Source organism: Solanum pennellii, chromosome 5, assembly GCF_001406875.1.
Source record: "Solanum pennellii chromosome 5, SPENNV200".
Lineage (NCBI taxonomy): Eukaryota > Viridiplantae > Streptophyta > Magnoliopsida > Solanales > Solanaceae > Solanum > Solanum pennellii.
The window spans coordinates 70,868,961-70,880,930 of record NC_028641.1 but is presented as its reverse complement, the minus strand read 5'-3'; the positions used below and the strand labels follow the sequence as shown (position 1 = coordinate 70,880,930).

At 26.1% G+C, this 11,970-nt stretch overlaps 1 non-coding gene across 1 annotated transcript; it reads right to left on the bottom strand.

The window, feature by feature from the left end:
• Positions 1–9,398: 9,398 nt before the first annotated feature.
• On the bottom strand, positions 9,399–9,478 carry TRNAL-UAG. Its single transcript has one exon. It is a non-coding gene; the product is annotated as a tRNA-Leu (tRNA).
• Positions 9,479–11,970: the final 2,492 nt, after the last annotated feature.

Sequence of the window (11,970 nt, the reverse complement as noted above, 5' to 3'; positions counted from 1 at the left end):
TTCATTAAAAATCTAAACAAAATTTAAAAGAATTATTTAATTTAAAGTTAATAAGAAAATCTTATTTATTTATTCCATTAAGCTTTTAAAAGTGAAAATACTTTATATAAATTCTCAATTAATATAACTCGTTTGATTCTATTATTTATTTTTCATTTCTCTTTATTAGTCATAAGAGGTTTGTGAAATATTGAATCATTAAAGTGATTTCACCCTAAACTGAAATGTCTCTCTTTTTCTTTATTTGTTCACTTCCTATCAGATAAACGTGACACTAAAGCTAAATATTATGTAGTTGATTTTAAATATTTTAGTACATTTTAATTTAAAAAAATAATCATTAATGTTATGTAGTTTGATTTACAAAATTTAAGTACACACATTCTTTAGATTATTTTTACAAGCTATGAGATTTTTGGACACCCTTCCTAAAATTTCTGATTACGCCACTGTGTGTGAGTTTCATATCTGAATTATCATCAAATGTGTATCAAAATACACCTCAATTATGTATCAGTTGTTCACTTTTTCCTTACCTAATATGTCACCATCGTTCAGGTTTTGACCTTTCACTCCTTTTAATTTAATATAAAATTTAAGAATAATATATAAAAATATATATATATTATTTTATATGAATAACTTATTCTGAACTCAATTTTTTTTAGAATTCAAAATTTATAATCCCACAATTATTAAATGCATGTTCAGATCGAATTAAAAGTTGATCAATCCTACTTTAAAGTCACTTTTAGCTTTTGAAAATATCTAAAAAAAATTAAAATAACTTCATAATAAAATTAAAAGTTAAAAATAGTTATTCCCTTATTTCATTTTTTAACTTAAAATTACGATAATTTAACTTTCAAAAATTACAATAATTTAACTTTCAAAAATTACCTTATTTTTAAAAGTTAATCCAAACAGACTCTGAAATTCATTCTCATAAAGTCATAAATAATGACATTAGTGTCATCACCAACATTTCATAAGACTACATATATATAATGTATAATGATGTGGCAAAGCAAACAGCTAGCTTTTATCGTAGTCTGTTAGATATGATATGATTCTCCAATAATTTGTTAGTACATAATATAATTATTTTATTATTGATTAAAAATGGTTTACTACCTAGCAAGTCATCATTTATATAATCCACGTCAATTTCATCTATGTATATTTTAAATATTATATTTGAGGATGTAAATTTCATGGTGATTACTTATTAGTGGCAGCTACTTTATATATTAATATAATAATTAGTGGTCCTTCCCATATTTGATTACGTGTTATCATATATTCTTAATTTTAATCATCATTTAAGGTGGAAATTAATGCGGTTAATCTGTTTATCTACACTATCATTAATATATTATGACTAGAAATCATCGTGGAGGAATATAATGTTAACAGCTAGAATATTTCTTTTAGGAAATAAAATTGAAATTTTCTTCCAATAATTAAATCTAGTAAGAATTATACTTAATTACCTTCTCTGAAATGAATATTACATTACAAGTTCTTCGAAATTGTGTAAGAGTATCTACCACCACAAACACTAGCTTCTAGAAAATATGAAATTAATTGCGAAAATTCGTTGATAATTTTTTACTAATATTGTGATAAAAATATTTATACACATTAATAAAGAGTGTTTAATTTTGTACCACAATTAATTAATTTGTTATGGGATCCAATGTCGCTATACGCTTTAGGAACATTTACAAATAATGCTAGTTGTCATTAAAAATATATATTTAACAGCAATTAAGCAATTAACGTCAATTAATTGCCGCTAAAAATCTATAGCTCTTAGCTGATTAAATTTTCTTATAAATATGAGATTAGAATGAGATTTTTATTGTTTAACTATGAAATTTTATCTATCGCTAAATCTTTGTTTTCATGAGAATATTGTAGTAGATGGATATCTAGGTGGCACTCTAAATATCACTTTTTTTAAAATTAAAATATTTAGTTTGAGAATAATTGAAAATATATATCGACAATGAAAATTTATGGTAACTCTATAGAAAAATTACGTTACATAGATAGAAGGTTGATTAAAATTACCTTTGACTTGTTAAATTGACTGATAATAAGTAGTTCTACCAAACACCAAATGAATTTTTTATACTTATTTTGACAGGATCTTCTTGGTTGGAAAATTCAATGAAATAGACAAATATAGTATAGTTTACATACATTATACTTCAGTAATACCTCAAACTTCTGTACCTAAATTTTCAAACAAACCAAAAAAATATTGAGATAATTTGTTATGGAATGAAAATGAAAGCAGGGTCCATTAAGCAAATTATTTGTTAAAATAATCAAGCGTGTTGGAACGACTTATTTGATATGAGATAATTAATTTTAAGAAGAGTTTATTTCGTGTTTAATTGGAACAAAATCACTAAATAACTTATTTCAACTCCCAGGATTTAGTCTTTTTTATTTTCATATTGAGGGTGGAATTACGATCATGAAATACTGATTTCGAGATAATTTATTTGTCCACCAAATGTGATGTATGGTTTTAAAAGATTTTAACGTACTTTTTTCTTTCCAAAAAGTTTCCAAAATGTTCTTTTTGTTATAAAACATAAGTGAATGGGTTTTTTCATAGAAAAATAATTTAAGATATAAGAAAACTAGAGTTAATTTTCAGAAAATGAATAAAAAAAAAATACTTTTAGTTATTAAAACAAATAAGCATGAACGTTTGTTTCATGCTTGAAAATAATATTTTTTTAATGTTATCGTTCTGACCCTAGACATTTTTTCACTACAATTTTACTTAATTTAATTGTGTTAATGTTTTCCCACAATTCATTTTTTGTTTTTGCAATTACAATTTTGGGTTGATACTAATTCAAATTTAGTTACACCTTTTTTTAAAAAAAAAAAAATGAGTTACTTCTTTTTTTTGTCAATACCTTTTTTTTTTAAGAAGGACCATTACTTCTACTTTTTGTTAATACTTCAATTTCAACTTTTCACGTGATATATTTAAATTTATAAAATTAAATGATATTTTGATATATTTAACAAAATTTTAATTTATACTCATAAAATTAAAAAAAAATATTTTATTTTCTTTGATTCTATATAAAATAAACTATATCATTCTTTTTTAAACCGACAATAATAATTGCCAAATTTTATTTGATCTAAAAACATAGTTCTCATGAATTACTTAGTCCAAATATGAAATTTGTCTCTCTTTCAATGGATAACTATATTTTATGTTTTAGGATATAGTTGATGTGTTCTAGATTCAATTTGACATATGATAAGTTTGAACATATTTTTGTTAATTAACATTATTTGATATATATAAATATATATGTCATATGGTATTCTTTTATTATAGTTATTATCAATTGTTTGATTTATATGATAAGCTCCTAATTGATTGAATTTTGGGACTTGTTAATCACGACAGAAATCATAATAATAAGAGTCACATCTCTTATATTTAATTCAAATTTTGTTCTTAAATCATATTACAATTAATTAAAATTGATGTTAGTGATCCTAGATTAATATGTAAAATGATGATTTTTATGCGATAAATATTAGTAGATTTCGTTAATTAAATCACACACACACAAATAAACACACACACACATATATATCGGAAAAGGGCCTAAAATACCCTCAAAGTATTGAAAACGGTACAAAATTATCCTTCATCCACCTATTGGCTCCAAATGTCATTCCCACCCACCTATTGGATCCAAAATACCCTTGTCATCCACCTTTTGGTTCAAAATTGACCACTTATTTAACGGTTTTATATTTAAACTATTTAAATATTTTTTAAAATACGTGGCGCTCAACTATTTGTTATAATTTAAATTATTAGTGTAATTTATAAATCAATCCACTACCCACCCATTACTAATTAAATCCCTCTCAATTAATGAACATGTCACATTATTAATGCAAACTACTGTCAATTGAGTGTTTTTAAAAAATATAAAAGTAAATTATCATACATTTAAGTGGCTACATAAAAATCACCGATAAACTTAAAAGTCTGACTATGTTCATCTTAATTATTCTTACGTCTCAATTATGTGATGTTACTTCATAGGTAACTTTTTTTCAAAATAATATATTAAAGGTTTTAAATAAATTATAAATATTTATAAAATTATATTTAAAAAAAGTGCATGAATTAATTCGGGATGTATTACTTCTTTACCTTTAATCATAAATTTCTAATTCAATTTTGAAAGAAAGTGTCCTCCTAAATAAGCGGCTCAACCTAAATTTAATTGGGGCTTCGATTCGGACTCGAATAATTTTGAATGTCATTTTCAGGAATCTATAATTTCATCGTGTTTTAGTAGTGTTTATGACGATTTTGATATTATAATTGAATTATTAATTGAGTGAGGTTTAGTTAGTAATGAGTGGGTAGTGGATTGGGTTATAAATTATATTAATAAATTAAAATTATAATTAATAGTTGAACGCCAAGTATTTAAAAAAACATTTAAAAAGTTTAATTTTAAAACAATTAAAAAAATTTCAATTTTGAACCCAAAGGTGGATGACAAGGGTATTTTGGAGTCAATAGGTGGATGAAAAGAGCATTTTTGAGCCAACAGGTGGATGAAGAATAATTTTATACCATTTTCAATACTTTAAGGATATTTTAGGCCCTTGCCGATGATATATTATCTTGAAGAATGTGTTGTGATAATTTTGTTGATTTGAGATCTTCATAGTAATTGATCGACAAGTTATTTATAGTACTTTGGTATCGGACCATCATGGGCCTATGAAAATGGTTCAAAGGATATTATCTATGATTTTTTTTTTTTTAAATAGAATTAATGATCAATCAAGATTAAATGTGACAACTTTTGATAAATAGGTTAAGCTTTGTATTATTTTTTTGTTTATCATAAATATATACGACTAAATTAGAAAACAAACCAAGTTATTTTGTAAGGAACAAATTAACATAAATATTTTCATGCTTGAAACCAAGATTTTTTTAAAAAAATTAATGTAATAATTTTGATCCTAAACATTTTCTTCTATACATTTTTATTCCTCTTGTTTTAGTTATGTTACTCCCCCCCCCCCCCCACACCACACACACAATTCCTTTCTTTTTGTGCTAATACCACTTTGAATATGAGGAGAAGTCTATTTGTGGTCAACAAGATATCACTCTAATTTATGTAATTGTGAACAATGAATGATTGTGATCTCTTTAGTCTTTACATATTCGTATTTATGTTGTTTGAATTTTTTGTTAAATATTGAGGAATGTGTTAAATTCTTTAAAAGTAGTGAATTTTTTAGAAGGATTCGAGATGAATGTGAAAAGTATTGTAATAATAATTAAGAAAGTCGAACAACAAAATTTATTATTGCCATATTGGATAAAAAAAATTGTTTTAGTCAATGTTCTATAAGAAGAGTGCTATAATCTAGGTGAAATTGTGAAAATCGAAGTTTGAAGTCAAAGAAAGTCATGACATGAAAAGGTGGAACAATAATTAAGCGTTTATGTCTTCTAAACTGTACGTGATATTTTTAAGTTAAAAAGTTAATACAACTCATACATATTTCAATAAATGTTGTACACACGTCAAGAGTTGAACTAAAATTATTAAATTCGATTTAACTCGTAACTGATACTCTAGCTCCACCCTGATAACACATATGATTTTTTTGTGATATTATTATATCACACAAAAGATTACCAACTGCAAAAAAGTTAGATATGATAAGGTCTAGTGTGTTGAAATAAATAGTATAAGGTCAAAAGTGTAGATGTGTTATTCTGTAATTGCTTTGAGGAACAATAGCAGCTGAGCAAGTGTATACATGTTGGACCTCCATGTCCAATTGATCATTGTTCATCTAAAAAGAAGCTTTTTGGAATAATTTCATATGGTGTCAAAAGGGACCTTAAACATGGGCAAAGATTACCTTAATCTTGCAAAGTATGGGTGTTTGATACTACTTCCTCCGTTCAGATTTACTTGTTTATTTTGGATTTTAGATGCTCTTTAAAGAAATAACGATTGATATCGCATTTTATTATAATATCTATGTAAAAAAATAAATATTAAAAGTGATAAACAAAAGTGAAAATCTCTGTCTTTATCCATTAACTTTGTCATGAAATATATTTTAATTTTTTTAATGAAAATTCTGACTCTACCATTTTTTTTTTGAGTAACTTAGCAAATTATGAATTCACAACTCGATATCCATAATAGTTCAAAAATATTAACATACATCTTTGATATGTGAAAAAAAATAATGGACTTAATTAAAGCAATGTCGAAACTATAAATTTGCGCCCAACCCCTCAACAACAAGAACTACATATGTAGTGAGATCACACTAGTGATGTCTGAAGAGGGACTAATTATGTGTACAATAGATCTTACTTCTATTTTATGAAAATAAAGAGGTTGATTTGGTAAGACTCGACTCAAGCAAAATAATTCAAAGCAGGTTTGAAAGAAAATACATTAGTGAAAAAGACAAAAAGTCTGTTGAAAATAATAGAGAAAAGAACAACACATCAACGACAACATACTCAGTTTAGTCCAACATAGTGACGTTCGAGGAGGGTAAAACAATGACAACAACAAATAATATGATAATCAAAGCAAACTAGTCAATGATCGACTGCCTACTAATCTTTCTATCCTAATTTTCGACCTTCATATCTTCGTATCTATGATCATCTCCTCGGTAAGCTAGCTAAGTCGTATCATGTCCGATTTTATCAGCTTTCCCTATACCCCTACCTTTCCTAAGACCCCCTCCAAACATATCCAACTTCTCGCACCTTATTACTAGGACATTTTCTATTCATAGGCTCTGACCATCTGATCAGTCTCACAATTTACTCAACTTGCCCACCACGTAGGCTAGTACTCTCACCTTAATTATCATGAATATTTTTGTTTATAATCATTTCTCTCCTAGTATTGTTGCACATATAGCTAAGCATCCTCATTTCCTCTACTTGCATCTTCTGAATGTACGAGTTCTTGATCAACCAACACTTTATCACAAACAACATAACTGATCTAACCATCACTTTATAAAACTTACTTTTAAATCTTCGCATCATATTCTTATCACACTAGATATATCCGATGCGAACTTCCATTTCATCTATCAATACCCCTCTTTTTACAAAATTAAATAATCTTTGGATTTGATTGCATCTAAGAATTCCTTTGTTTGACCATTTTGGATGTAAGTGTATGACGTTAGAATATTTTGACTAGAATATATGTTTTCTTTTTTGTCAAGATTTGAATCTTTAGCTAGCTTTGCACAATTCTTATTGGACACACTTTATTTGCATTATTATTATTTTTGACTAAAATACTTCAATTGGAATATGTCACAAAGCATCATCACTAGGTTCCTACTCCCACCATCCCCTTACTTTATTGATGAATTTCTAAACAAAAATCTTTCCTCTTTAAGAACTTAGATTTCATTACATTATATTTTCCACATTTAACTATTATTGTATAAAAAAAAGAATGTTCACAATTTACATTACATCCCTATTGTAGCTAGGCGTTTTAGCTTAGATTGAGAAGCCACTTGAAAAGAAAAATATTCTCCAACTAAAATAAAATATTTTTTCCATTAAAATAAATTAAGTTGGTTCATTGTATTGTTTCTTTCAAAATTTTAGCTTAGAATTGAAACAATTCTAAAGCAAAAGATTTTTTGTTCTTTTCCTGTTGGAGATCAAAGACTTCTTATCCAATAGTAAGTGGCATCATCTATTATTTGACTTCTCCATTATTTATTTATTCATTTAATTTAGAGGATTCTCAATAAGATAAAATAAAAAAACATGTAATCATAGTAGTGATATCAATGAGCTTGGGGTTTTATATTCTCTATGTAAGATTTGATTCGAGATTGATTGTTAAATGCAACGTCCACATGTTTCTACAAATCTTATAAGAGTCATTTGAATTTTTGTCGGTATTGTATGTTGATTTTTAATTTTTATTGTTCAGAATAAAACTTTTTATCATGGGTTTTATATTTTCGTATCATCATAATATACCACAAGTTATTGTTCCTTTAATGAATTTATGCTTGACAGGTATTTTATGTTGATTTTTAATTTTTTTATTGTTTAGAATAAAACTTTTTATAATGGATTTTATATTTTCGTATCATCATAATATACCACAAGTTATTGTTCCTTTTTCTGCTCGATGAGGATGTGTATCAGTGGATATTTTAATATATCATATAATGTAACAATATATGATATGAATATATCAGTGCATATTTTGACACCAGATATATGTATCTTTGATATTAGATATATGTTGTATATATGCATGAATATACTAAATATTTGATATCAAACACACTAATGAAATCGATATTGATACACTAGATGATATTGATATAAGATACGTTGGATGAAATTGATTTTGGATATATAAATACATGAAAATTGATATCGAAAATACAGAACTTAAAATTTGCGAAACTCATATACATTTTGAAGTACATATAGATAGAAGAGGCGAGAGGGAGGGGGGAGAGAGTGAGCGGAAGAGTCAATGTATCTCAGATATATGTGAATCACGCTTGAATATAGTATATCTGGAAAATATTACACCTAATTTGATATGTGTATCTCAGGTACACATATTTGTTTTGTTTGATATATATATATATATATATATATATATATANTTTGTTTTGTTTGATATATATTTGAAATAATTATTTCTGCAGTAAATATAATCAAAGAAATTGTGAAAAAATAAAAAGGGAAAAAAATGAATATAGTATATCTGAAAAAAAAGTTACACCTAATTTGATATGTGTATCTCAGATACACATATTTGTTTTGTTTGATATATATTTGAAATAATATTTTCTGCGAAATTGTGAAAAAATAAAAAAATCTAATTTGATATGTATATCTCAGATACACATATTTGTTTTGTTTGATATATATTCGAAATAATATTTTCCGCGAAATTGTGAAAAAATAAAAAGACCTAATTTGATATGTGTATCTCAGATACACATATTTGTTTATTTGATATATATTCGAAATAATATTTTTTGCGAAATTGTGAAAAAATAAAAAGGGGGAAAAATGAATATAGTATATCTGAAAAAAAGTTACACCTAATTTGATATGTGTATCTCAGATACACATATTTGTTTTGTTTGATATATATTCAAAATAATATTTTCTTCGAAATTGTGAAAAAATAAAAAACCTAATTTGATATGTGTATCTCAAATATACATATTTGTTTTGTTTGATATATATTTGAAATAATTATTTCTGCAGTAAATATAATCAAAGAAATTGTGAAAAAATAAAAAGGGAAAAAAAATGACAGCTGTGGGATTTGAACCCACGCCCTTTCGGACCAGAGCCTAAATCTGGCGCCTTAGACCACTCGGCCAAACTGTCACACATGTTTATGTTAGTTGAATTGACTCTGTTATCACAAATACTTACATGTTGAAGATAGTTCAACAATGCATTCTCCTAATCTTTGTGATGTTCATCACGTTGTATGTGTATTTTTGCAATTATCTTTTAGTTGTTCAATTCTTCTCGTTTAACAATCTTGAAAAAGGAAATAAATCAAATTTAACACTCTTTGTGTATGTCCATCACAATTAACGTATACCATCTCACTACATCAAATATAATCATGAATTAATCGCCGCTAATATGTATTTTTAGCGGCAATTTAACTCTCTTTGTGTATGTCCCTAAAGTCTTTAGCGATATTGGTTCTAATGACACTTAACTAATGACGGTAAAATTTTTAGCATTCTTTATTAATATTAATATTTATTGTCGCTAAAAGTCATTTTTATTATAGTGTCTGTCAATCGTTGGTTATCTTGAATAGAACAGTTTTCCTATAGTGAAAAAACTAGCTATGAAATATAAGTAGTAAAAAATCAATAGTCAACCCTTATTTCTGGTAAAAATAAATTACACCTGTAAACAAGGAATTGTTACATAATGAGAGCAAACCCAATATATAAACAAAGCAAATAAAGAGAGACAAAAGAAGTGAGTCTAGAAATTTTCTCATTTGTTCGAAGTGTTTCTCAATTTTCAAGTCTAGTATACAATATGCATTTTTATACTTCTATTAATTGTTTATGTAAAATATACATGAGGTTGTCATAAACATAAAATGGAAAAGGGTCTAAAATACCCTTGAAGTATTGAAAATGGTACAAAATTGCCTTTCATCCACCTATTGGCTCCAAAATGCCCTTTTCATCCAATTATTGGCTCCAAAATACCCTTGTCATCTACCTTTGGATTCAAAATTGACCACTTTTTTAATTGTTTTAAAATTAAACACTTTAAATATTTTTTAAAATACTTGACGTTCAACTATTGGTTATAGTTTAATTTATTAATATAATTTATAAAACAATTCACTACCCACTAATTACTAACTAAACCTCACCCAATTAATAATCCAATTATAATATCAAAATCATCATAAACACTACTAAAACACGATGAAATATAGATTCCTGAAAATAACATTCAAAATTATTCGAGTCCGAATTAAAGCCCAATTAAATTTAGGTTGAGCCGCTTATTTGGGAGGACACTTTCTTTCAAGATTGAATGAGAAATTTATGATTGAAGGTAAAGAAGTAATACATCACGAATTAATTCATGCACTTTTTAAAAATATAATTTTATAAATATTTATTATTTATTTTAAAACCTTTAATATATTGTTTTTTTAAAAAAAGTTACCTATGAAGTAACATCACATAATTGAGATGTAAGAGTAATTAAGATAAATATAGTCAGACTTTTAAGTTTATCGGTAATTTTATTTGGACACTTGAATGTATGATAATTTACTTCTATAGATACTTTCGCCTCAAATTTTTAAAAACACTCAATTGGTAGTAGCTAATACGTTGTTGCATTAATAATATGACGGATTTATTAATTTAGAGGGGTTTAATTAGTAATGGGTGAGTAGCGGATTGTTTATAAATTATATTAATAAGTTAAATTATAACAAATAGTTGAGCGCCACGTATTTAAAAAAATATTTAAATAGTTTAAATATAAAACCGTTAAATAAGTGATCAATTTTGAACCAAAAGGTGGATGACAAGGGTATTTTGGACCTAATAGGTGGGTGGGAAGGGTATTTTGGAGCCAATAGGTGGATGGAGGGTAATTTTGTACCAAATCTAATACTTTAAGGGTATTTTAGGCCCTTTTCCGAACATAAAATTAATCATGAAGAAAAGTATGGAGGTCGATCTAGGAGTTGACATTGTAAAAACGAGTAGTAGGGAATTTATTTCTAACGTAGTAGTGAACATCCACGCTAGCTAATTGTTTCATAAGACTCTCCATCGGATTTCCATACCTTGATAGGTAATATGACTCATAAAATCTACTCCCTTCGTTCACTTTTATTTATCATGTTGCGTTTTCAAAGTCAATTTGACTAATTTTCAAAGCTAAATTAGATTATATTAATTCGATATTTTAAATAAAAACTTATGATATTCAAAAACTATATGAAAAATACTATAAATTGCAATTTTTTTGCATATCAATATGATGAAAAATACATCTTAAAATGTTAGTAAAAAATTTTATGGTTTGACTCTAAAAATAGAAATTGCAATTTTTTTGCATATCAATATGATGAAAAATACATCTTAAAATATTAGTAAAAATTATGTGGGAAAAAATTCTGGTGAAGGATATATATATATCTTTTAATAAATATTGTTGGTTGCCTTGTTTAAAATCTATTCAGGAAATAAATCCAATGAGATAAAATCTTTGGTTAAAGGAAAAATAGCTTATTTCCCATATGAAAGCATAACTTTATTTTCTTTGAGATGATGCACCTCAATCTTATATATGTACATTTATATATATATATA